Consider the following 26,262-nt stretch of genomic DNA (forward strand, 5'->3'; position numbering starts at 1 on the left):
AAATTGTGGCATTGGACAAAAAGGCAAGATGGCGCAGACAATGTTTATCAATAAGGATTCATTTATAACAAAATATTTTAGCGCAGTGACAAATTGGCGGTCAACACTTCCTGATTTCCATCGAATGGAACGTTAACAGACGTCACGCAGCAAAAAAAAAAAAAAAGCTCACGCACAGCCGCTGGAAGAGATGTATCAACAAATATGAGCCTCCTCAGCCACCCTCAGAAAACATAAGGGGATTAAGATACGTCTCCCGCACCCCCTTATACCTAGTAATTTAATTAAAACGAAGCACAAAATGGCTACCGTTTCGCTACCAGTTTGCGGCCCAGTTCGCGGCCCGGGAAGCGCTTCTACCGTGAAAAATCATTTTTTTTTTATTTTCCCCACGGGACCCTTTAATAACCCCAACAACATTCCTAGGGGGTCAAGAGGTGTATACCTTGCCCCCTTTCAATAAATTCCCCCTTCGTTTTTCACCTCTTCTTCTCTCTCGATCCTACCGAGAGATAAGATGGCGGCCGCTCCGGACTGTTTAGAATGTTGACAGACACCGGAGAGCCAATCAGCTTTCTGTGCGCAAAGTTCCGTTTCGCGAAAAGTAAGCGGACCGGAGCGCAGCCCGGAGCGCTGTTACAGATATATATCTTGTTTTGAACGTTAATTTCTCAAAAACTACTGGAGCACATATATTGAGACCTAGCAAAGGCACATCGGGTTAACAGTCCCTACAATTTTGCCAAGTTTCGTGCAAATCCATTCAGCCGTTCGAGCTAAAAGTGAGTCCAACCGCCCTATGGAAAAATGAATGGGAAAAACGCGTTTTGGGACCCCCCTTTTTTCTCAGCCCCCCCTTGACGAAACCCCACCAAATTTTCAGGGGCTGCCCAGAAACAAAATGTTCCATTTTCCTGAAAATTTCAGCCGATTCCGTCCACAAACGCCAAAGTTATTAGACATAGAATTTTCAAAAATCCCATAGGGAATTAATCCTAACTATATATACCTACTGGCGATAGCCAGTAGGTAATATATATATATATATATTCACTGAAAAAACCATAGGTTTTAGGCACGTTATAGTTAGGAATTAGCATTTAAAAAACCTTGCAAATTCACTGAAAAAAACATAGGTTTCACACACGTTATAGTTAGGAATTAGCATTTAAAAAACATTAGAAATTCACAGAAAAATCCATAGGTTTCACACATGTTATAGTTAGCTGGACATTTCAGTCATACAAAAAAATTGAAATTCCCCTGTTATAGTTAGTTCAGCTAACTCTTTCACAAGGATGATGTCCTCAGTGATGTTATTTGAGATGTCATCAGTGATGTCATGAGTGATGTCACTGACCATGTCATGAGTGATGTAATATGTGACATCATCAGCAGTGGATTGCGGGCGCGTGAGTTATAGTTAGCTGAAATAACTATAATGAGGGAATTTCAATGGTTTTGTATGACTGAAATGTCCTGCTAACTATAACATGTCTGAAAACTAAAGTTTTTTCAGTGAAAAATATATATATATATATATATTCACTGAAAAAACCATAGGTTATAGACCATATATAGTTAGGAATTTGCATTTACAAAACCTTGAAAATTCACTGAAAAACCATAGGTTAGAGACCATATATAGTTAGCTGGACATTTTATTGACATAAAACCAATGAAATTCCATATATAGTTAGTTGCACTAACTATATATCGCGCACCCGCAATCCACTGCTGATGATGTCACATATTACATCATTCATGACATGGTCAGTGACATCACTGATGACATCACTGATGACATCTCAAATGACATCACTGATGACATCGCTGATGACATCACTGATGACATCTCAAATGACATCATCTAGTGTCTGTGTGTTTTTGTAAAGTTTAAATATGTTTTACATATTGAAGAATGAGTGGATGTATGGAAGACTGAGTGTATGTGTGGCTGGCTGGGAGGTGTGTGACTCTGTGCATATCAATGTGTACTTGTATCAGTGATTGTATAAGAGAGTAAGTATGTGTTAGTATATGTGTGAAAAGTATGGTGTTCTGTGTTTAACTGTATAGATGAGGAAATCGAAGTGTGATTGATTCTTCACAGGACTGACTAGGTGTATGAGTGCATATGATAGTGTTGTAATAATGAGTGACTGTATGTATGAGTGATTGTATGGGTGAATGAGTGAATGTGTGTGTAGACGTAGGAATCAGTGAGTGCGTATGTAGTAACTGGTATTGGTGTGTCATGATGTCATCAGTGATGTCATTTGAGATGTCATCAGTGATGTCATTTGAGATGTCATCAGTGATGTCATCAGTGATGTCATCAGTGATGTCACTGAAGTATGGTGTTCTGTGTTTAACTGTATAGATGAGGAAATGGAAGTGTGATTGATTCTTTACAGGACTGACTAGGTGTGTGAGTAACTCCATGGATGAGTGGCAGTGTGTGAGTGTCTGCATAGGTGTATGAGTGCATATGATAGTGTTGTAATAATGAGTGACTGTATGTATGAGTGATTGTATGGGTGAATGAGTGAATGTGTGTGTAGACGTAGGAATCAGTGAGTGCGTATGTAGTAACTGGTATTGGTGTGTCATGATGTCATCAGTGATGTCATTTGAGATGTCATCAGTGATGTCATCAGTGATGTCATTTGAGATGTCATCAGTGATGTCATCAGTGATGTCACTGACCATGTCATGAATGATGTAATATGTGACATCATCAGCAGTGGATTGCGGGTGCGCGATATATAGTTAGTGCAACTAACTATATATGGAATTTCATTGGTTTTATGTCAATAAAATGTCCAGCGAACTATATATGGTCTCTAACCTATGGTTTTTCAGTGAATTTTCAAGGTTTTGTAAATGCAAATTCCTAACTATATATGGTCTATAACCTATGGTTTTTTCAGTGAATTTCATTGGTTTTTTAAAAGCTAATATCTATAGCTGTAAAATATATTCTTTATTACGTGACGTATCACGTAGCCACGTGAGACGCCTCATGGCGCGTCGCATAACCGTGACGTATCGGCTCTGCAGCGCAAACAAAACCCGTAACGTAAGCGTGCCGGAGCACGCTTACAGATATATATATATTTTTTAACCTTAATTAGACAAAATCCACACGTGCACATATCTTGAGGCCTTGCAAAGGCACATCAAACAAACAGTCCCTACAATTTTGCCAAGTTTGCTGGAAATCTATTCCCTTAATTTTTTTTTTACTGTTTCTCTTGGTTTTCCCCTTGTTACGCTTACCGGGACGCTACCCGGTACGCGAACCGGATGCTCCAAAAACACAAGATGGCGGACTCCCGTTACGCTGCCGGTTAGCTGCCCGGTTCGCGTACCGGGAAGCGCCTCTACCGCGAAAAATCGCGGGGGACTTTAATATCCCCCTCATCAATCCTAGGGGGTCAGGAGGGGTTTACCTTGCCCCCTTTCCTTCATCTCCCCCTTCTTTTTTCACCACATCTTGTCTCTCGAACCTACCGAGAGACAAGATGGCGGCCGCTCCGGACTGTTTACAATGTTGACAGCTACGCTGCCGGTTAGCTGCCCGGTTAGCTGCCCGGTGAGCTGCCCGGTGAGCTGCCCAGTGAGCTCCCCAGTGAGCTGCCCGGTTCGCGTACCGGGACGCGCCTCTACGGCGTAAAATCGCAAAAAAAAATATATATATTTTTTGCCCCGCGGTGCACTTTAATATCCCCCTCATCAATCCTAGGGGGTCAGGAGTGGTCTACCTTGCCCCCTTTCCTTCATTTCCCCCTTCGTTTTTCACCACATCTTGTCTCTCGATCGTACCGAGAGACAAGATGGCGGCCGCTCCAGACTGTTTAGAATGTTGACAGACACCGGAGAGCCAATCAGCTTCGCTTCGCGAAGTTCCGTTACGCGTCAGGTACGCGAACCGGGGCGCTAACCGGACCACTGTCACAGATATATATATTTTTTTAAACGTTCATTTCTCAAAATCCGCTGGAGCACATATATTGAGACATAGCAAAGGCACGTCGGGCAAACCATATCTACAATTTTGCCAAGTTTCATGTAAATCTATTCAGCCGTTCGAGCTAAAAGTGAGTCCAACCGCCCTATGGAAAAATGAATGGGAAAAACGCGTTTTGAGACCCCCCTTTTTTCTCGGCCCCCCTTGACGAACCCCCCCCCCCCAAATTTTCAGGGGCTGCTCAGAAACAAAATGTGCCATTTTCCTGAAAATTTCAGCCAAGTCCGTCCACAAACGCCAAAGTTATTAGACATAGAATTTTCAGAAATCCCATAGAGAAAAAATCCTAACTATATATACCCACTGGCTATCGCCAGTAGGTAATATACATATATAAACATATATAATCTGCATATCTATATAAATATAAATGCATGCATACATATACATATATGCATACATATGCATGTTATTTACATGAAAGTTTTAAAAACACTAATAAAAGCAAAGCTAAAAAGCCACCTCATTACAAACAGAATGGCTTTAACTTAAACGAGGGCGAGATCTATTGCATTTTCAATGCTTGTTTACTTTGGTTCTACCAAGAAGGCATTCAGATGTGTCACACATTTGCCATAAATTCTGAATGTTAGCACTCTAGTTGCTCATTAGATCACTGTAGTAAAGCTAGTGCTCACTAGGGAAGTCTGCTGCTAATCATGGTTTGCAGCCATTTTCCCGCATTTTTTATCCCGCAGACTTTCAGTCCGCATACCATTATCCCGCAAGGTCATTGACCTCGCATACCATTATCCCGCATTGTTTCAAAACGCATGTGCATTTATCGCGCATGCCTTTACAAAGAATTACGTTTTAAAGGCATGTATGGTAAATGCATTTGCGTTGTGAAAACCACAATGACGAGAGAGGTAAGTGGGTTTGTGTTAATTTTTTCGTGGGTTAGTGATTGTGTAGTGTAGTGTAGTGTTGTGTAGTGTAGTGTTGTGTTAGTGTAGTGTAGAGTTGTGGTGGTTGTTTAGTGTAGGGTCATGCTGGGGGTAGTGTTTTAGGGTTTAGGGTTGTGTTGTAGTGTTTGCGTAGTGTAGGGTCATGCTGGGGGTAGTGTTTTAGGGTTTAGGGTAGTGTTGTAGTGTTTGCATAGTGTAGGGTCATGCTGGGGGTAGTGTTTTAGGGTTTAGGGTTGTGTTGTAGTGTTTGCCTAGTGTAGGGTCATGCTGGGGCTAGTGTTTTAGGGTTTAGGGTAGTGTTGTAGTGTTTGCGTAGTGTAGGGTCATGCTGGGCGTAGTGTTTTAGGGTTTAGGATAGTGTTGTAGTGTTTGCGTAGTGTAGGGTCATGCTGGGGGTAGTGTTTTAGGGTTTTGGGTAGTGTTGTAGTGTTTGCGTAGTGTAGGGTCATGCTGGGGTGTAATATTTTAGGGTTTAGGGTAGTGTTGTAGTGTTTGCGTAGTGTAGGGTCATGCTGGGGGTAGTGTTTTAGGGTTTTGGGTAGTGTTGTAGTGTTTGCGTAGTGTAGGGTCATGCTGGGGGTAGTGTTTAAGGGTTTTGGGTAGTGTTGTAGTGTTTGCGTAGTGTAGGGTCAAGCTGGGGTGTAGTGTTTTAGGGTTTTGGGTAGTGTTGTAGTGTTTGCGTAGTGTAGGGTCATGCTGGGGTGTAGTGTTGTAGGGTTTTGGGTAGTGTTGTAGTGTTTGCGTAGTGTAGGGTCATGCTGGGGGTAGTGTTTTAGGGTTTTGGGTAGTGTTGTAGTGTTTGCGTAGTGTAGGGTCATGCTGGGGGTAGTGTTTTAGGGTTTTGGGTAGTGTTGTAGTGTTTGCGTAGTGTAGGGTCATGCTGGGGGGTAGTGTTTTAGGGTTTTGGGTAGTGTTGTAGTGTTTGCGTAGTGTAGGGTCATGCTGGGGGTAGTGTTTTAGGGTTTTGGGTAGTGTTGTAGTGTTTGCGTAGTGTAGGGTCATGCTGGGGGTAGTGTTTTAGGGTTTTGGGTAGTGTTGTAGTGTTTGCGTAGTGTAGGGTCATGCTGGGGGTAGTGTTTTAGGGTTCATGGTAGTGTTGTAGTGTTTGCGTAGTGTAGGGTCATGCTGGGGGTAGTGTTTTAGGGTTTAGGGTAGTGTTGTAGTGTTTGCGTAGTGTAGGGTCATGCTGGGGTGTAGTGTTTTAGGGTTTTGGGTAATGTTGTAGTGTTTGCGTAGCATAGGGTCATGCTGGGGGTAGTGTTTTAGGGTTTACGGTAGTGTTGTAGTGTTTGCGTAGTGTAGGGTCATGCTGGGGGTAGTGTTTTAGGGTTTAGGGTTGTGTTGTAGTGTTTGCGTAGTGTAGGGTCATGCTGGGGGTAGGGTTTTAGGGTTTAGGGTAGTATTGTAGTGTTTGCGTAGTGTAGGGTCATGCTGGGGTGTAGTGTTTTAGGGTTTTGGGTAGTGTTGTAGTGTTTGCGTAGTGTAGGGTCATGCTGGGGGTAGTGTTTTAGGGTTTTGGGTAGTGTTGTAGTGTTTGCGTAGTGTAGGGTCATGCTGGGGGTAGTGTTTTAGGGTTCATGGTAGTGTTGTAGTGTTTGCGTAGTGTAGGGTCATGCTGGGGGTAGTGTTTTAGGGTTTAGGGTAGTGTTGTAGTGTTTGCGTAGTGTAGGGTCATGCTGGGGTGTAGTGTTTTAGGGTTTTGGGTAATGTTGTAGTGTTTGCGTAGCATAGGGTCATGCTGGGGGTAGTGTTTTAGGGTTTACGGTAGTGTTGTAGTGTTTGCGTAGTGTAGGGTCATGCTGGGGGTAGTGTTTTAGGGTTTAGGGTTGTGTTGTAGTGTTTGTGTAGTGTAGGGTCATGCTGGGGGTAGGGTTTTAGGGTTTAGGGTAGTATTGTAGTGTTTGCGTAGTGTAGGGTCATGCTGGGGTGTAGTGTTTTAGGGTTTTGGGTAGTGTTGTAGTGTTTGCGTAGTGTAGGGTCATGCTGGGGGTAGTGTTTTAGGGTTTAGGGTAGTGTTGTAGTGTTTGTGTAGTGTAGGGTCATGCTGGGGGTAGTGTTTTAGGGTTTAGGGTAGTGTTGTACTGTTTGTGTAGTGTAGGGTCATGCTGGGGGTAGTGTTTTAGGGTTTAGGGTAGTTTAGTTGTTTAGTGTATGCTAAAGGCATATTCGTTCTAAAAGTTTTCGTTATTTTAATTTGCGGCCTAATAGTACATGCAGGATTTCGTCATATATTCGCTAATCATACTTTCTATGGCAAAATGACCCCCCTCATTTTGTTCCTTTTTAAATTAAATGTTTTAAGAGTTACTACTTTATTCCAATCAAGATGGCTTCAGGTGTGCCATACCTTTGTAATAAGTAGGACTGTTAGCACTCTAGTTGTTCTTTAGAACACTCTGGGACATTCTGTCATTGGGCTATAGTTGGGCTACATCTGGCTGATATTTGGGCTACATTTGTTTTTTTTGTCTCTGGTGGCCATCTTTGGGCTACATTGGGCTACATTGGGCTACATTGGGCTACATTTGGGCTCCAACATATATATAGCCCAATGTAGCCCAATATATATTTTTCAAAGTTAATTTTTGTAAAAACCACTGGAGCCTATATCTTGAGACATAGCAAAGGCACATCGGGCTACCAGTCCCTACAATTTTGCCAAGTTTGGTGTAAATCCATTCAGCCGTTCAGGCTAAAAGTGAGGCCAACCGCCCCTATGGAAAATTGCATTGGAAAAACACGTTTTGGGACCCCCCTTTTTTCTCGGCCCCCACTTGACGAAACCCCCCCAAATTTTCAGGGGCTGCTCAGAAACAAAATGTTCCATTTTCCTGAAAATTTCAGCCAATTCTGTCTTTAAACGCCAAAGTTATTCGACATAGAATTTTCAAAAATCCCATAGGAAAAAAATCCTAACTATATATACCTACTGGCTATCGCCAGTAGGTAATTACCTACTGGCGGTCGCCAGTAGGTAGTTATAGTTAGGATAATTTTCAATGTTAAATCTCAACATTCTATTTTGAATAACTTTGGCGCCGGTTGACGAATCTGCCTGAAATTTTCAGGAAAATGGTCTCATGGCGGTCCGGTCCTTCCCTGAAAGTTTGGGGGGGATTCGTCAAGCGGGGGCCGAGATAAAAGGGGGGTCCCAAAACGCGTTTTCCCCATGTTAATTTCCATAGGGCGGTCGATTTCACTTTTAGCCCGAACGGCTGAATGGATTTCCACCAAACTTGGCAAAATTGTAGGGACTGGTAGCCCGATGTGCCTTTGCTATGTCTCAAGATATGTGCTCCAGTGGATTTTGAGTAATTTAGGTTCAAAAAAATATATATATCTATAGGCGCTCTCCCGTGCGCGCACCGGAGTGCGCTCCAGGCGCGACACGCGACTTGCGCGCAGGAAGCTGATTGGATCTCAGTTGTCTGTAAACATTCTAAACAGTGCGGAGCGGCCGCCATCTTGTGTCTCGGTAAAATCGAGACACAAGGGGTTTGAAAAAAAAGGGGCAAATGACCATAAGGGGGAAGAGTAGACCCCCTCTGACCCCCTAGGTTTGATGTAGGGACTAAAATAGGGTCCTGCAGGGCATTAAAAAAAATTTTTCGTTTTGCGCGGGGGAAGCGCATGGTACGCGCACCGGCGAAGCACGGGGAAAATCCAGGACCATATTTATGAAGGCCTTGCGCTGTTAGTTTTGCGCTTCCTGTGCGTCAATTTTTGTGACGCACCAGCGGTGTAAAAAAATGCGCATTGTTATGCAATATTTAAAAAGTGACGCATCTATCTAGATGCGTCACTTTTTAAATATAGTGCAACGAGGTACATTTTATTACACTGCTGGTGTTATGCGTCACTTTTCTGTGCGCACTCCTTATGACATTCCAGATGTGTCATATTTAATGTATGACGAATCATGTTGCAAGGAGTTACAGATACGTCAGTATTTCTGACATATCGGTAAACATAAAAGTGATGCGAGGCAGGTGCAAGATTTTGACGCAACAGCATCCTAAAAGTGACGCAGAGAAATCTTATAGATTTCAGTACGTCGTTATTACCAAGCTTTTTGCGGGGGAATGCCCCCTTTGCATACATTATACCTGATGCAGATACAATATGGCGCAGAGTTTTAAAAAGTGACCCATGTACCTAGATGCGTCACTTTTTAAAAATAGCGTCAGGTATAATGCATGCAGAGGGGGTGTTCTCCCGCAAAAAGCTTTGTAATAGCGACGCAGTGAAATCTTTGAGATTTCACTGCGTCAGTTTTAGGATGCTGTTGCGTCAAAATCTTGTGCCTGCTTTACAGCAGGTGTTAGACTGAGGCAAGACCTTTCATATGCTGCTTTCCCCATTTGAAAGGACACATTACTGGAGTTGCGTCACTTTTGTGACGCACTCCAGCAATGCGTTACTTGGAATGTCATAAGGAGTGCGCACAGAAAAGTGACGCATTGCACCAGTAGTGTAAAAAAATGTGCCTCGTTGCGTTATATTTAAAAAGTGAGGTATCTAGGTAGATGGGTCACTTTTTAAAATCAAGCGCCACATTATATCTGCGTGAGGTATAATGCATGCAGAGGGGGTGTTCTCCCACTAAAAGCTTTGTAATAGCGACGCAGTGAAATGTTTGAGATTTCACTGCGTCACTTTTAGGATGCTGTTGCATCCTTTAAATATAGTGCAACGAGGCACATTTTATTACACTGCTGGTGTGATGCGTCACTTTTCTGTCCACAGTCCTTATGACATTCCAGATGTGTCATATTTAATGTATGACGAATCATGTTGCAAGGAGTTACAGATACGTCAGTATTTCTGACATATGTGTAAACATAAAAGTGATGCGAGGCCGGCGCAAGATTTTGACGCAATAGCATCCTAAAAGTGACGCAGGGAAATCTCATAGATTTCAGTACGTTGTTATTACCAAGCTTTTTGCGAGGGATTGCCCCCTCTGCATACATTATACCTGATGCAGATACAATATGGCGCAGAGTTTTAAAAAGTGACCCATGTACCTAGATGCGTCACTTTTTAAAAAATAGTGTCAGGTATAATGCATGCAGAGGGGGTGTTCCTTGCAAAAAGCTTGGTAATAATGACGCAGTGCGTCACTTTTAGGATGCAGTTGCGCCAAAATCTTGCGCCTGCTTCACAGCAAACCTTTCACATGGTGCTTTTTCCATGTGAAAGGACACATTACTGGAGTTGCGTCACTTTTGTGACGCACTCCTGCAATGCGTTACTTTTGTGTTTACAGATATGTCAGAAATACTGACATATCTGTAACTCCTTGCGAATTGATTAGTCATATATTAAATATGACATATCTGGAATGTCATAAGGAGTGCGTCCAGAAAAGTGACGCATCGCTATTTTCACGTAGCGATGCGTCACTTTTCAGAAATGAGGCCTCCAGTTTATTCACTGTGTCATAACTTTCTTTTCTAACACTCACCTTCTTTCATTCCTCCTACTTCACTTCCTTTCACCTCTCATACCTTTCTGTTCTTTCTTACTCATTCTCCTTTCAATTATCAATGCACTATATTTCACTTACTCTTCATTTTTTAAGATTATAGCTCTTTGATGAGAATTGGAGGTAGTTCTGAAAAGAACTTTTGGTTTTCTTCTTTTAACTGAAGAGGAACAAAAACAGGGAATAGAAACTGCTCAACAGGAGCAAAAAGAAAAGAAAAAAATTAGGGGTGGGAAGGGCAGTGATGGTTCTCCAATGCCCGAACCATGAGCAGGACACTTTGCTCCCCATAGGTGAGGAGTTGATTGCAGTATCTGCATCTGACGACCCCATGGTTGAATGCAGGTTGAATGTTTGCTACCTGCCCCTGAGATTGTTCTCTTCCAGAAGAAGTTGCTCCTCCTGTTGATGTAGAGGCCCCATCTCTGGGAACCTCCTGTGCCAGAGCCCTGACACTTTCCCGGGCAAAATTCTGGGGGTGCCTCCTCTCCACATGGCGAATCATGGTGAAGTTGCCAAAAGAGTATTTTTTTTGGGGGTTACCCCGTGACAGGACCTGTTTGCAGATCCTGCACTCTACTTTTGGTGCATTCACCTTCTTCTGGCCTTCTGGAAACTTAAAAAATTTCCAGATGAAATGTTCCTTCACCTTTGGGGTAGGAGGCTCTTCATCAATGAAATCATTGGAGTCATCTTCACTGCTGGATGGTCTGGCAGCCATGATGAATCCAGGAATATGGAGCAGCAAAAAAGGCAGGTCTTTCAGTCACAAAAGTGAAAGAAGAAGTGAAGGAAATGGGTGGGGATTTCATTCATTGTAAAAAAAAACTGTTAGCAACCAATGAAAAGTGTTATTTTAGGGTCACATGACCCGACGCGTTTACGCTGCGCGCTCCGGAGCACTTCCGGGTGCGTTTACGCAGCGCGATCGTAGGCGCTTCCGGGGCGCAAACGTGGCGCGATCGTAGGCGCTTTTCCGTGCGTTTATGCGCCGTGCACGTATGCGCTTCCGAGGGCACTTACGTTGCGCGCCGAAGTGACGTCATCAATCTTTTATAGAAATGCATAATCATTTTCCATATTAAAAAAAACAAATTTTATTTGTATGGTACGAAATGTTTTGCATTATTATTAACTTTTCATTCATATTTTTTTTTCACGAACGACAGTTGCGCTCTGGGTGCGCTTTCAGATGAGCTCTCGGAGAAGCTTACAGGAGAGCTTAGCTGAAAGCTTCCCGGAGCGCGCACCCAGAGCGCAAAAGAAAAAAATTATAAAAAAAAATGAATACTTAAAAAAAAACAGCAAATTGTAAAAAAAAAAAAGGTTAGAAACTCGATATACAAAGGAATTAGCATTTAAAAAACTATGAAATTCACTGAAAAAACCATAGGTTTCACACCAGTTATAGTTAGGAATTAGCATTTAAAAAACCTATGAAATTCACTGAAAAAACCATAGGTTTCACACCAGTTATAGTTAGGAATTAGCATTTAAAAAACCTATTAAATTCACTGAAAAAAACATAGGTTTCACACCAGTTATAGTTAGCTGGAAATTTTACTGATATAAAACCATTGAAATTCCCACGTTATAGTTAGATGGACTCACTATAACTTGCGCGTGCAATGCACTGCTGATGATGTCTTATTAAGCCAGTTAACCAATCAATTTTTAAAAACCATCCATTTAGACACTTATTTAAACATTTATTCTTCCATCAACTTTTACATATACATATATAAAATATATTTATTTTTCAGAAAGACACACATTCACTGGATGGTGTCATCAGTGATGTCATGAGTGATGTCACTGACCATGTCATGAGTGATGTAATATGTGACGTCATCAGCAGTGCATTGCACGCGCAAGTTATAGTGAGTCCATCTAACTATAACGTGGGAATTTCAATGGTTTTATATCAGTAAAATTTCCAGCTAACTATAACTGGTGTGAAACCTATGGTTTTTTCAGTGAATATATATATATATATATATATATATGACATCCACGATTTGTCTCCAAAGTGACGAGGCCACCACACAGCGTGTAAAGTCCATTTAATGCCAAGGATTGCCTCATCCACAGCGCAACACACAAATATGGCCAAACGCGTTTTGGGCATAAGACGCCCTTGTTCACTGGCAACAGAGACCCCAAGGAATGAGCAAACCACCTTAGCACAGTAAATGTCCCGCCCAAGTGGGCGTGTGCCGCATGTAATTCTGGTCTTTATGGTCCGTTCAAAATAACACCCCAGTGGGCTCCAAGGGATCTTAAAATACATAGTCTTACCCCAGTGGGTATGCGTTGCATCGAGGAATAGGATAGTAACACCCTCCTTAGCACGGACACGCTGTTCCAGAAGTGCCTCCAAAATACACTGCACTCTGGACCCGCTGTTTCTGCAGTGGGGCCCCATCCCGGCCGAGCCAGCCGTTCATACAACATCCACGATTTGTCTCCAAAATGACGAGGCCACCACACAGCGTGTAAAGTCCATTTAATGCCAAGGATTGCCTCATCCACAGCGCAACACACAAATATGGCCAAACGCGTTTCGGGCGTAAGACGCCCTTGTTCACTGGCAACAGAGACCCCAAGGAATGAGCAAACCACCTTAGCACAGTAAATGTCCCGCCCAAGTGGGCGTGTGCCGCTTGGAATTCTGGTCTTTATGGTCCGTTCAAAATAACACCCCAGTGGGCCCCAAGGGATCTCAAAATACATAGTCTTACCCCAGTGGGTATGCGTTGCATCGAGGAATAGGTTATTAACAACCACCTTAGCACGGACACGCTGTTCCAGAAGTGCCTCCAAAATACACTGCACTCCGGACCCGCTGTTTCTGCAGTGGGGCCCCATCCCGGCCGAGCCAGCGGTTTATACAACATCCACGATTTGTCTCCAAAATGACGAGGCCACCACACAGCGTGTAAAGTCCATTTAATGCCAAGGATTGCCTCATCCACAGCGCAACACACAAATATGGCCAAACGCGTTTCGGGCGTAAGACACCCTTGTTCACTGGCAACAGAGACCCCAAGGAATGAGCAAACCACCTTAGCACAGTAAATGTCCCGCCCAAGTGGGCGTGTGCCGCATGGAATTCTGGTCTTTATGGTCCATACAAAATAACACCCCAGTGGGCTCCAAGGGATCTCAAAATACATAGTCTTACCCCAGTGGGTATGCGTTGCATCGAGGAATAGGATAGTAACACCCTCCTTAGTACGGACACGCTGTTCCAGAAGTGCCTCCAAAATACACTGCACTCTGGACCCGCTGTTTCTTAAGAATATTTCTTAAGAATGATTTTGTGCTCTTACCCGGAGCTTTCTTGGTGTTTTGAAAAGTATTTGGGGAAGAGGACTGCTGCAATAAAACATCATCCTGCTGTCTTTGACGTTTTCTAGCCTTTCGTATTCTACTTTTGGAAGGCATTTTCCAAACTATGAAAGAATCTGCAGTTGAATCTGTGGAAAAATATAATATAAAATGTTATTAACCACTATTACCAAACAGTAAATAAATAACAGTCATCTAAAACTTAATGCCGTACTAATTATTTAACATAGCAAATATTTTCCACCAGCACTGCATCACAAAAATGACACTCAATGGTACAAAACAGGCATACAACACTCATAAATCACTCCCTAATATTTTAAATCATTAATTCAGGATGACGATAAGATGTAGCCTATCTAAAGATTTGTTTAGGCCCAGATCTTTAGACTGGGGTGAATGTGTGTCATTGATCCACATTCAGTCCATCACCTGTTTTGTTTATTTGAGGTGAGGCCAACACATGGTTGCAGATAAGATTTTCACTGAAAAAAACCAAGGTAAAAAAACATGTGAAGGCCTACCAATGAAGTAAATCATTAAATGAAAACCAATACATTTCTGGAAATATGCACTACTAGTGCTTCATAAGATGTTTTGGGTCATATTTATAAGACATTTGAGTGTCTAGTATGCTATTTTACGTTCTTCATGGTGCAAATTTATTGTAAATACGCTCCCACCTGCGGTTGGCAAATTTAGATTTTGATTATGGGAGTTAGATAGGCATGTTAATAATTTCCCAAAAATGGTGTATAACCCCAAACAACCTTTGAAGCAAATGCTCTTAGCCATGTTATCCACCTCCCATTGGATAACATGGCTAAGAAGTGCTTGCAAATGTGAAAAAAAACGGCCGCAATGCATGAATATCGCAGACAAATCAGCGATATTCATGCATTTTCCAGCAAATGCTCTTAGCCATGTTATCCACTTCCTATTAAATAACATGGCTAAGAACTGCTCAGGGCCCCATGAGGAACGCTTTCCATTTAAAAAGGGAAAAATAACATCAAAGACACTAAAATGCCTTCTAAATATGAACCCAAACAACCTATGAAGCAATGTGAAAAAAAACGGCCGCAATGCATGAATATCGCAGAAAAGTCAGCGATATTCATGCATTTTCCAGCAAATGCTCTTAGCCATGTTATCCACTTCCTATTAAATAACATGGCTAAGAACTGCTCAGGGCCCCATGAGGAACGCTTTCCATTTAAAAAGGGAAAAATAACATCAAAGACACTAAAATGCCTTCTAAATATGAACCCAAACAACCTATGAAGCAATGTGAAAAAAAACGGCCGCAATGCATGAATATAGCAGAAAAATCAGCGATATTCATGCATTTTCCAGCAAATGCTCTTAGCCATGTTATCCACTTCCTATTAAATAACATGGCTAAGAACTGCTCAGGGCCCCATGAGGAACGCTTTCCATTTAAAAAGGGAAAAATAACATCAAAGACACTAAAATGCCTTCTAAATATGACCCCAAACAACCTATGAAGCTCTAACAGTACATATCCTGAAATTTAATTGATTTCAAAATTCGTTTTTAAACACAACATATAAATCAATTGTATACCTGCATTCATGAAGAAATGACTAAAAATGTCCTTGAGACACATGAAAGTGTTTTCTGGAATGCCCTAGCACCATTTTTGGGACACTATTAACATGGCTAGGTAACTCCCATAATCAAAATCTAAATTTGCCAAGCACAAGTGGGAGCGTATTTACAAGACACTTGCCCCATGAGGAACACTTTACATTTTAAAAGGTAAACATAACATCGCAGAAAAGTCAGCGATATTCATGCATTTTCCAGCAAATGCTCTTAGCCATGTTATCCACTTCCTATTAAATAACATGGCTAAGAACTGCTCAGGGCCCCATGAGGAACGCTTTCCATTTAAAAAGGGAAAAATAACATCAAAGACACTAAAATGCCTTCTAAATATGACCCCAAACAACCTATGAAGCTCTAACAGTACATATCCTGAAATTTAATTCATTTCAAAATTCGTTTTCAAACACAGCATATAAATCAATTGTATGCCTGCATTCATGAAGAAATGACTAAAAATGTCCTTGAGACACATGAAAGTGTTTTCTGCAATTCCCTAGCACCATTTTTGGGACACTATTAACATGGCTAGGTAACTCCCATAATCAAAATCTAAATTTGCCAAGCACAAGTGGGAGCGTATTTACAAGACACTTGCCCCATGAGGAACACTTTACATTTTAAAAGGAAAACATAACATCTTAGACACTCAAATACCTTATAAATATGGCTCAAAACAACCTATGAAGCTCTAGCAGTACATATCCAGAAATGTAATTGATTTCTTAAATCGTTTTTAAAAGCAACATATCTGTTTCAGCTTACATAACAGACCATGGAATGGGCTCCATGTATCACAATATCTTGTGTTACTGCATGCCAGAATGTTACACCAAATATGCAATTACAATTTCTCTATGAAACTAATTCTATTACTATATCACTAGAGACAAAACCACATTTTAAAAACACAGCTTTCTTCATCATTTTCTCCTTAAATCATACTATTCTCTATCTAAATTAAATAAATCTTTTCTCACCTTAGCAAATATTTTTTGAGTTTTGAAAACAGTCTCAGAAATACACCAAATTGTCTTCAGCAGAAGAAAAAGGATGCACTCCAAAGGCTGCAGCTATTGAAAGCACAGAAATACAGATATTCATTTCACATATCTCTCATATTAGCCAATCATACCTCTTCCCTCACTTTTTTCAAATCAAAACCCTTCCCCCCTCTGCCCTATCTGCCTTGTTTCCATAGCAACCACCTCCTGGAAGACCTCTCATGTTTGCAAATTCACACAACAATGTTTCAATTGAACTGTGAACTCTCAGTGCACCTGCGTATCCAGTGCAATCTTTCATTAAATGTTTCTTCCTTGACCATTCAAATGACATGTTTCAAAGAACACATCCATGCACCCTAACTTTCTGTTTTCAGAAATGGAAATGCACCAATCACTGCTAATGAATCATTAGCATTGTAAATCCACAGTTTTTTTTCTTTAGAAACTCCTACTGTTTTAACTGCCCTTTCATTACCACACTTCATCTGACTGCAGAACAACCTTCTCCCACCATGTTTAAGGTCTGGATTGTTGGACATAGTTACATCCACTGGGCTCAAAGGTATACTGAGAACAGAAATTTACCTAACCTCAATTTACAAGATGTGGAAATTAAGTGGTTGGGCCAAAGAGGATTAAAATGTCACCAATTGATACCATTGGTGAAAACCTTTATGCATTTGCCAAAACCTGACCTGTTAATTGTGCACTGTGGAGGTAATGATTTGGGCACTTTGACAGGGGTAGGTCTGGAAATGCTTTTAAAGGACACCTTTGAGCAATTAATGGCACTTTTTCCTCAAACTGCCTTGGTGTATTCCAATATATGCCAAAGACAGAAATGGAAGTGGTCCAACCAATTTTGTCCACAAATTGAGAAAGCGAGGAAGCATGTAAACAAATCTGTTTCAGCTTTCATGAGAGACCATGGAATGGGCTCTCTGTACAACAATAACTTGCGTTACTACATGCAAGATATCTACAGAGGAGATGGAGTTCACTTCTCAGATGAGGGCAACAGAATTTTCATTCTGAATTTAAGACTGTGCATTGGTACCTACTTATAAGTACCTAAATGTACCATAAACCCAAAAGCTCTTCTCAGAGCTACCCTTCATCTGATCACTCACAATTATTATTTTTTTCTAATTTTTTTCATTATTTTTCCACAAAATTCGCTCCCCGGGGCGCTACCCGGTTCGCGAACCGAAAGCTAACCTCGCGGAATTTTTTAAAAAAATGTTTTTTTCCGCACATATAAGCCTCCTCAGCCACCCTCAGAAAACCTAGAGGGTCAAGATAAGTCTACCATGACCCCTTCTACCCATTCTAAACATTATTTGCCCTCCATCTTGTATCTTAATGCGCCCGAAACACAAAATGGTGGACTCCCGTGACGCTTAAGGTTCGCGAACCGGGCCGCTTCCCGGGAAGCGGTCCAAAAAAAAAGGTGGGAAAGTAATTTACAGAAAAACGACTAGAGACACTCTCACCAAATATAGATTAGCTCATACTACATAACAATCCCTTCCATTCTCACAAATTTCATTGAAATTTCATTTAGCCATTTAGCCTGTAGACCTCTCCAAGTACCGTGAGGTAAATTACTTCACAAAACACATCTGAAGTGTTGGAATTGACAACCAATGAAAATGTTACTTTCATTTTCTACTTTTATTACCTGACATTTGATTGGTTATATACCTGAATATATATAAAGGAAGAGAAGGAAACACAGCCATTTTGACTACTACTTGTTGTTGTATATATCATTTAGAATATCACTAATAACATCAACTTGTTTCTAAAGGTAAGTTGTTATTTTTAAAACTGAAGTATATTGTGCACTATAAGTAAATATGGTAAACTTTTTCAGATAGTTATATACTATCTCTCTGTAAGAGTTAGACATTGAGAAAGGCGTCTTTATTATAATTATGGACTGATTTAGGTTTCCGTGGTATAATTATGAATTTACTTAGGCTTCTTCACAGGCACTTTTTAATAGTACTACTTCACGCCTGAAACCATACAGTGCCCATAGATTACTTCTCTGTTATAAACTCACAAGTGCCTGTCTGAACTTAAACCCAACAGTGCCCTATCTCTACTGATATATTTATTTTTTATGCAAATTACAGCAATAAAATGGAAGGTGAGCAGAATGTTTCCTTCGAAATTGTTCTGGAGAACAACACAGAAAAAGTTAATGAGGACAATGATGACTCAGATTTCATGGATGAATCACGGGACCATGAATTAGTTCAATGTGTAGAATCTGTGGATCATTTACTTTATTATGATGACGGTCAAATGTTGGAACTTATGTTCACTGAACAAGAACACATAACAGACAGTGAAATGCTAGACGTTGTATTAAATTTTGAAAAACAATCCGAAAAATAAAATTGTATGTAATATTAAAAAATTGTTTGAGTCTTTAATCATTTTTATATGTAATTCATAAACTAGTTAAATGTTAGAAATGTTATTAAATTTTGAAACACAATCACAATAATAAATAATTGCTTAAAAAATAAAAAAATTAAAAAATAATCAACAAAACCAACAAATAATTAACATACAGTATTAGAAAAGTCTTTCATTCTTTTATCCATAAAGTTCGCTGCCCAGAACGCTTTCTGGTTCGCGAACTTGGCGCTTACCACGCAAAAAAAATTTTTTTTATTTTTTTTTTTGGACCCTCCTAGGCCCTTTTAAAACCTCCACATAAAACCTAGGGGGTCAACGAGGATCTACTATGCCCCCTTATGGTAATTTCCCCCTTTGTTTTGGCCTCCTCTTGTCTCTCGATCCTACCGAGAGACAAGATGGCGGCCGCTCCGGACTGTTTAGAATGTTGACAGACACCGGAGGGCCAATCAGCTTCGCATCGCAAAGTTCCGATACGCGAAAAGTTCGCGAACCGGATCGCTGCCCGGAGCGCTGTTACAGATATATATCTTGATTTAAACGTTAATTTCTCAAAATCCACTGAAGCACATATATTGAGACCTAGCAAAGGCACATCGGGCTAACAGTCCCTACAATTTTGCCAAGTTTCGTGCAAATCCATTCAGCCGTTCGAGCTAAAAGTGAGTCCAACCGCCCTATGGAAATTAACATGGGAAAAAGGCGTTTTGGGACCCCCCTTTTTTCTCGCCCCCCCCTCCACAAAACCCCCCCAAATTTTCAAGGGCTGCTCAGAAACAAAATGTGCCATTTTCATGAAAATTTCAGCCAATTCCGTCCACAAACGCAAAAGTTATTAGGCATAGAATTTTTAGAAATCCCATAGGGAAAAAATCCTAACTATATATACCTACTGGCGACCGCCAGTAGGTAATATATATATATATATATATATATTCACTGAAAAAACCATAGGTTATAGACCATATATAGTTAGGAATTCGCATTTACAAAACCTTATTTTACTCACACAAAACCATTGAAATTCCATATATAGTTAGTTGCACTAACTATATATCGCGCACCCGCAATCCACTGCTGATGATGTCACATATTACATCATTCATGACATGGTCAGTGACATCACTGATGACATCACTGATGACATCTCAAATGACATCACTGATGACATCACTGATGACAACATCCAGTGACTGTATGTTTCTGTAAAGTTAAAATATGTCTTACATATTGAAGAATGAGTGGATATACAAGTGTCTGGATGAAGGATTTAGTAGGTGCATGACTGACTGTATGAGTGAGTGATTAAATGTGTCTCACTGAGTGCATGGGTTAGTGACTAAACTGTCTTAATTTGTGCATCATTATGTCTGTTGTTCTGTAAACTGTTGCATGTGTTGATAAGTAGCTATATGAGTAACTATATGGGTTATTGATTGGTTGCCCAAGTATTTGTATGGGAGACTGAGTGTGTGTGTGGGTGGCTGGGAGGTGTATGACTCTGTGCATAGATGTGTGAGCAGTTGATTCACTAGATGTATGGTTTCAAAAGTGCATGTGGAAACAGCTGTATGGGAGGTTGACTGTGTGCATGAGTGTATTGGTGAGTGAATGGATATCTCAGTGCTACATGTCAAAGTAAGTACATATGTAAAACACAGTACATGTGAGAGTTGACATATATAAATAACTGTGCATAAGAGCCAGTGAATGTGTGAGTGGCTGTATGGATCATTGTGAACTTGTATCAGGGATTGTATAAGAGAGTAAATATGTGTTAGTATATGTTTGAATAAGTAAAGTTTGTATAACCTTATAGTTGAGGAAATGGAGGTGTGATTGATTCTTTGCATGACTGACTAGGTGTGTGAGTAACTCCATGGATGAGTGACAGTCTGTGAGTGTCTGTTTACACTGATTGTATCTAAGGTTATATTAGAGTCTGAAGAGGTTCATCGTATTATCACATGAATGATATCATCAGTGATGTGATCAGTAATGTCAAATGAGATGTCATCAGTGATGTCATCAGTGATGTCATTTGAGATGTCATCAGTGATGTCATTTGAGATGTCATCAGTGATGTCATCAGTGATGTCACTGACCATGTCATGAATGATGTAATATGTGACATCATCAGCAGTGGATTGCGGGTGCGCGATATATAGTTAGTGCAACTAACTATATATGGAATTTCAATGGTTTTGTGTGAGTAAAATAAGGTTTTGTAAATGCGAATTCCTAACTATATATGGTCTATAACCTATGGTTTTTTCAGTGAATTTTCAAGGTTTTGTAAATGCTAATTCCTAACTATATATGGTCTATATATCCTATGTTTTTTTCAGTGAATATTCAAGGTTTTGTAAATGCTAATTCCTAACTATATATGGTCCATAGCCTATGGTTTTTTCAGTGAATATTACCTACTGGCGGTCGCCAGTAGGTAGTTATAGTTAGGATTTTTTTCAATGTTAAATCTCAAAATTCTATTTGGAATAACTTTGGCGCCGGTTGACGAATCTGCCTGAAAATTTCCTGAAAATGGCCTCGCGGGGTTCCGGTCCTTTCCTGAAAGTTTGGGGGGGATACGTTAAGCGGGGGCCAAGATAAAAGGGGGGTCCCAAAACGCGTTTTCCCCATGTTAATTTCCATAGGGCGGTCGATTTCACTTTTAGCCCGAACGGCTGAATGGATTTCCACGAAACTTGGCAAAATTGTAGGGACTGGTAGCCCGATGTGCCTTTGCTATGTCTCAAGATATGTGCTCCAGTGGATTTTGAGTAATTTAGGTTCAAAAAAATATATATATCTATAGGCGCTCTCCCGTGCGCGCACCGGAGTGCGCTCCAGGCGCGACACGCGACTTGCGCGCAGGAAGCTGATTGGCTCTCAGTTGTCTGTAAACATTCTAAACAGTGCGGAGCGGCCGCCATCTTGTGTCTCGGTAAAATCGAGACACAAGGGGTTTGAAAAAAAAAGGGGCAAATGACCATAAGGGGAAGAGTAGACCCCCTCTGACCCCCTAGGTTTGATGTAGGGACTAAAATAGGGTCCTGCAGGGCATTAACATTTTTTTTTCGTTTTGCGCGGGGGAAGCGCATGGTACGCGCACCGGCGAAGCACGGGGAAAATCCAGGACCATATTTATGAAGGCCTTGCGCTGTTAGTTTTGCGCTTCCTGTGCGTCAATTTTTGTGACGCACCAGCGGTGTAAAAAAATGCGCATTGTTATGCAATATTTAAAAAGTGACGCATCTATCTAGATGCGTCACTTTTTAAATATAGTGCAACGAGGTACATTTTATTACACTGCTGGTGTTATGCGTCACTTTTCTGTGCGCACTCCTTATGACATTCCAGATGTGTCATATTTAATGTATGACGAATCATGTTGCAAGGAGTTACAGATACGTCAGTATTTCTGACATATCTGTAAACATAAAAGTGATGCGAGGCAGGTGCAAGATTTTGACGCAACAGCATCCTAAAAGTGACGCAGAGAAATCTTATAGATTTCAGTACGTCGTTATTACCAAGCTTTTTGCGGGGGAATGCCCCCTTTGCATACATTATACCTGATGCAGATACAATATGGCGCAGAGTTTTAAAAAGTGACCCATGTACCTAGATGCGTCACTTTTTAAAAATAGCGTCAGGTATAATGCATGCAGAGGGGGTGTTCTCCCGCAAAAAGCTTTGTAATAGCGACGCAGTGAAATCTTTGAGATTTCACTGCGTCAGTTTTAGGATGCTGTTGCGTCAAAATCTTGTGCCTGCTTTACAGCAGGTGTTAGACTGAGGCAAGACCTTTCATATGCTGCTTTCCCCATTTGAAAGGACACATTACTGGAGTTGCGTCACTTTTGTGACGCACTCCAGCAATGCGTTACTTGGAATGTCATGAGGAGTGCGCACAGAAAAGTGACGCATTGCACCAGTAGTGTAAAAAAATGTGCCTCGTTGCGTTATATTTAAAAAGTGAGGTATCTAGGTAGATGGGTCACTTTTTAAAATCAAGCGCCACATTATATCTGCGTGAGGTATAATGCATGCAGAGGGGGTGTTCTCCCACTAAAAGCGTTTTAGGATGCTGTTGCGTCAAAATCTTGTGCCTGCTTTACAGCAGGTGTTAGACTGAGGCAAGACCTTTCATATGCTGCTTTCCCCATTTGAAAGGACACATTACTGGAGTTGCGTCACTTTTGTGACGCACTCCAGCAATGCGTTACTTGGAATGTCATAAGGAGTGCGCACAGAAAAGTGACGCATTGCACCAGTAGTGTAAAAAAATGTGCCTCGTTGCGTTATATTTAAAAAGTGAGGTATCTAGGTAGATGGGTCACTTTTTAAAATCAAGCGCCACATTATATCTGCGTGAGGTATAATGCATGCAGAGGGGGTGTTCTCCCACTAAAAGCTTTGTAATAGCGACGCAGTGAAATGTTTGAGATTTCACTGCGTCACTTTTAGGATGCTGTTGCATCCTTTAAATATAGTGCAACGAGGCACATTTTATTACACTGCTGGTGTGATGCGTCACTTTTCTGTCCACAGTCCTTATGACATTCCAGATGTGTCATATTTAATGTATGACGAATCATGTTGCAAGGAGTTACAGATACGTCAGTATTTCTGACATATCTGTAAACATAAAAGTGATGCGAGGCCGGCGCAAGATTTTGACGCAATAGCATTCTAAAAGTGACGCAGAGAAATCTCATAGATTTCAGTACGTTGTTATTACCAAGCTTTTTGCGAGGGATTGCCCCCTCTGCATACATTATACCTGATGCAGATACAATATGGCGCAGAGTTTTAAAAAGTGACCCATGTACCTAGATGCGTCACTTTTTAAAAAATAGTGTCAGGTATAATGCATGCAGAGGGGGTGTTCCTTGCAAAAAGCTTGGTAATAATGACGCAGTGCGTCACTTTTAGGATGCAGTTGCGCCAAAATCTTGCGCCTGCTTCACAGCAAACCTTTCACATGGTGCTTTTTCCATGTGAAAGGACACATTACTGGAGTTGCGTCACTTTTGTGACGCACTCCTGCAATGCGTTACTTTTGTGTTTACAGATATGTCAGAAATACTGACATATCTGTAACTCCTTGCGAATTGATTAGTCATATATTAAATATGACATATCTGGAATGTCATAAGGAGTGCGTCCAGAAAAGTGACGCATCGCTATTTTCACGTAGCGATGCGTCACTTTTCAGAAATGAGGCCTCCAGTTTATTCACTGTGTCATAACTTTCTTTTCTAACACTCACCTTCTTTCATTCCTCCTACTTCACTTCCTTTCACCTCTCATACCTTTCTGTTCTTTCTTACTCATTCTCCTTTCAATTATCAATGCACTATATTTCACTTACTCTTCATTTTTTAAGATTATAGCTCTTTGATGAGAATTGGAGGTAGTTCTGAAAAGAACTTTTGGTTTTCTTCTTTTAACTGAACAGGAACAAAAACAGGGAATAGAAACTGCTCAACAGGAGCAAAAAGAAAAGAAAAAAATTAGGGGTGGGAAGGGCAGTGATGGTTCTCCAATGCCCGAACCATGAGCAGGACACTTTGCTCCCCATAGGTGAGGAGTTGATTGCAGTATCTGCATCTGACGACCCCATGGTTGAATGCAGGTTGAATGTTTGCTACCTGCCCCTGAGATTGTTCTCTTCCAGAAGAAGATGCTCCTCCTGTTGATGTAGAGGCCCCATCTCTGGGAACCTCCTGTGCCAGAGCCCTGACACTTTCCCGGGCAAAATTCTGGGGGTGCCTCCTCTCCACATGGCGAATCATGGTGAAGTTGCCAAAAGAGTATTTTTTTGGGGGGTTACCCCGTGACAGGACCTGTTTGCAGATCCTGCACTCTACTTTTGGTGCATTCACCTTCTTCTGGCCTGCTGGAAACTTAAAAAATTTCCAGATGAAATGTTCCTTCACCTTTGGGGTAGGAGGCTCTTCATCAATGAAATCATTGGAGTCATCTTCACTGCTGGATGGTCTGGCAGCCATGATGAATCCAGGAATATGGAGCAGCAAAAAAGGCAGGTCTTTCAGTCACAAAAGTGAAAGAAGAAGTGAAGGAAATGGGTGGGGATTTCATTCATTGTAAAAAAAAACTGTTAGCAACCAATGAAAAGTGTTATTTTAGGGTCACATGACCCGACGCGTTTACGCTGCGCGCTCCGGTGCACTTCCGGGTGCGTTTACGCAGCGCGATCGTAGGCGCTTCCGGGGCTCAAACGTGGCGCGATCGTAGGCGCTTTTCCGTGCGTTTAGGCGCCGCGCACGTATGCGCTTCCGAGGGCACTTACGTTGCGCGCCGAAGTGACGTCATCAATCTTTTATAGAAATGCATAATCATTTTCCATATTAAAAAAAACAAATTTTATTTGTATGGTACGAAATGTTTTGCATTATTATTAACTTTTCATTCATATTTTTTTTTCACGAACGACAGTTGCGCTCTGGGTGCGCTTTCAGATGAGCTCTCGGAAAAGCTTACCGGAGAGCTTAGCTGAAAGCTTCCCGGAGCGCGCACCCAGAGCGCAAAAGAAAAAAATGATATAAAAAAAATTAATACTTAAAAAAAAACAGCAAATTGTAAAAAAAAAAAAGGTTAGAAACTCGATATACAAAGGAATTAGTATTTAAAAAACCTATGAAATTCACTGAAAAAACCATAGGTTTCACACCAGTTATAGTTAGGAATTAGCATTTAAAAAACCTATTAAATTCACTGAAAAAACCATAGGTTTCACACCAGTTATAGTTAGCTGGAAATTTTACTGATATAAAACCATTGAAATTCCCACGTTATAGTTAGTCGGACTCACTATAACTTGCGCGTGCAATGCACTGCTGATGACATCACATATTACATCACTCATGACATGGTCAGTGACATCACTCATGACACCATCCTTGTGACATAGTGACAGACCTTCTTTCACTATAATGTAACCCTTGAGACACATATTCAAAAATAGAAACTGAAATTTTTTAAAAAATGGGGATACCTATATCAGTTACAACAAGCAATTCAGTAATTCCACTATCTATATACACATCCACTCATTCACCAACAGTTCTATATAGTCACTCATACATATACTCACTCATCATATGAAGTGATACACCTATACATCTTGTTACACACCGACATTCATCCAAAAGTTACTCACACACATATTCTCACGTGCAAATAAACTATTGGACATCCATTTATTTGAATATAGAGTTATACACACACTTCCACTTTACTTCTATTTAAAATTACACATATTTATTCTCTTAAACAATCACTTATAGAAACACATACTTATTTAAACAGGAACTCTTACAATCTCTTACTCTCACATATACTCACTTATATACATCAATATTCACATATACTAGATTAAAA

The sequence above is a fragment of the Lissotriton vulgaris genome, chromosome 2_1 (genome assembly GCF_964263255.1).
Source record: "Lissotriton vulgaris chromosome 2_1, aLisVul1.2, whole genome shotgun sequence".
NCBI classification, from domain to species: Eukaryota; Metazoa; Chordata; class Amphibia; order Caudata; family Salamandridae; genus Lissotriton; species Lissotriton vulgaris.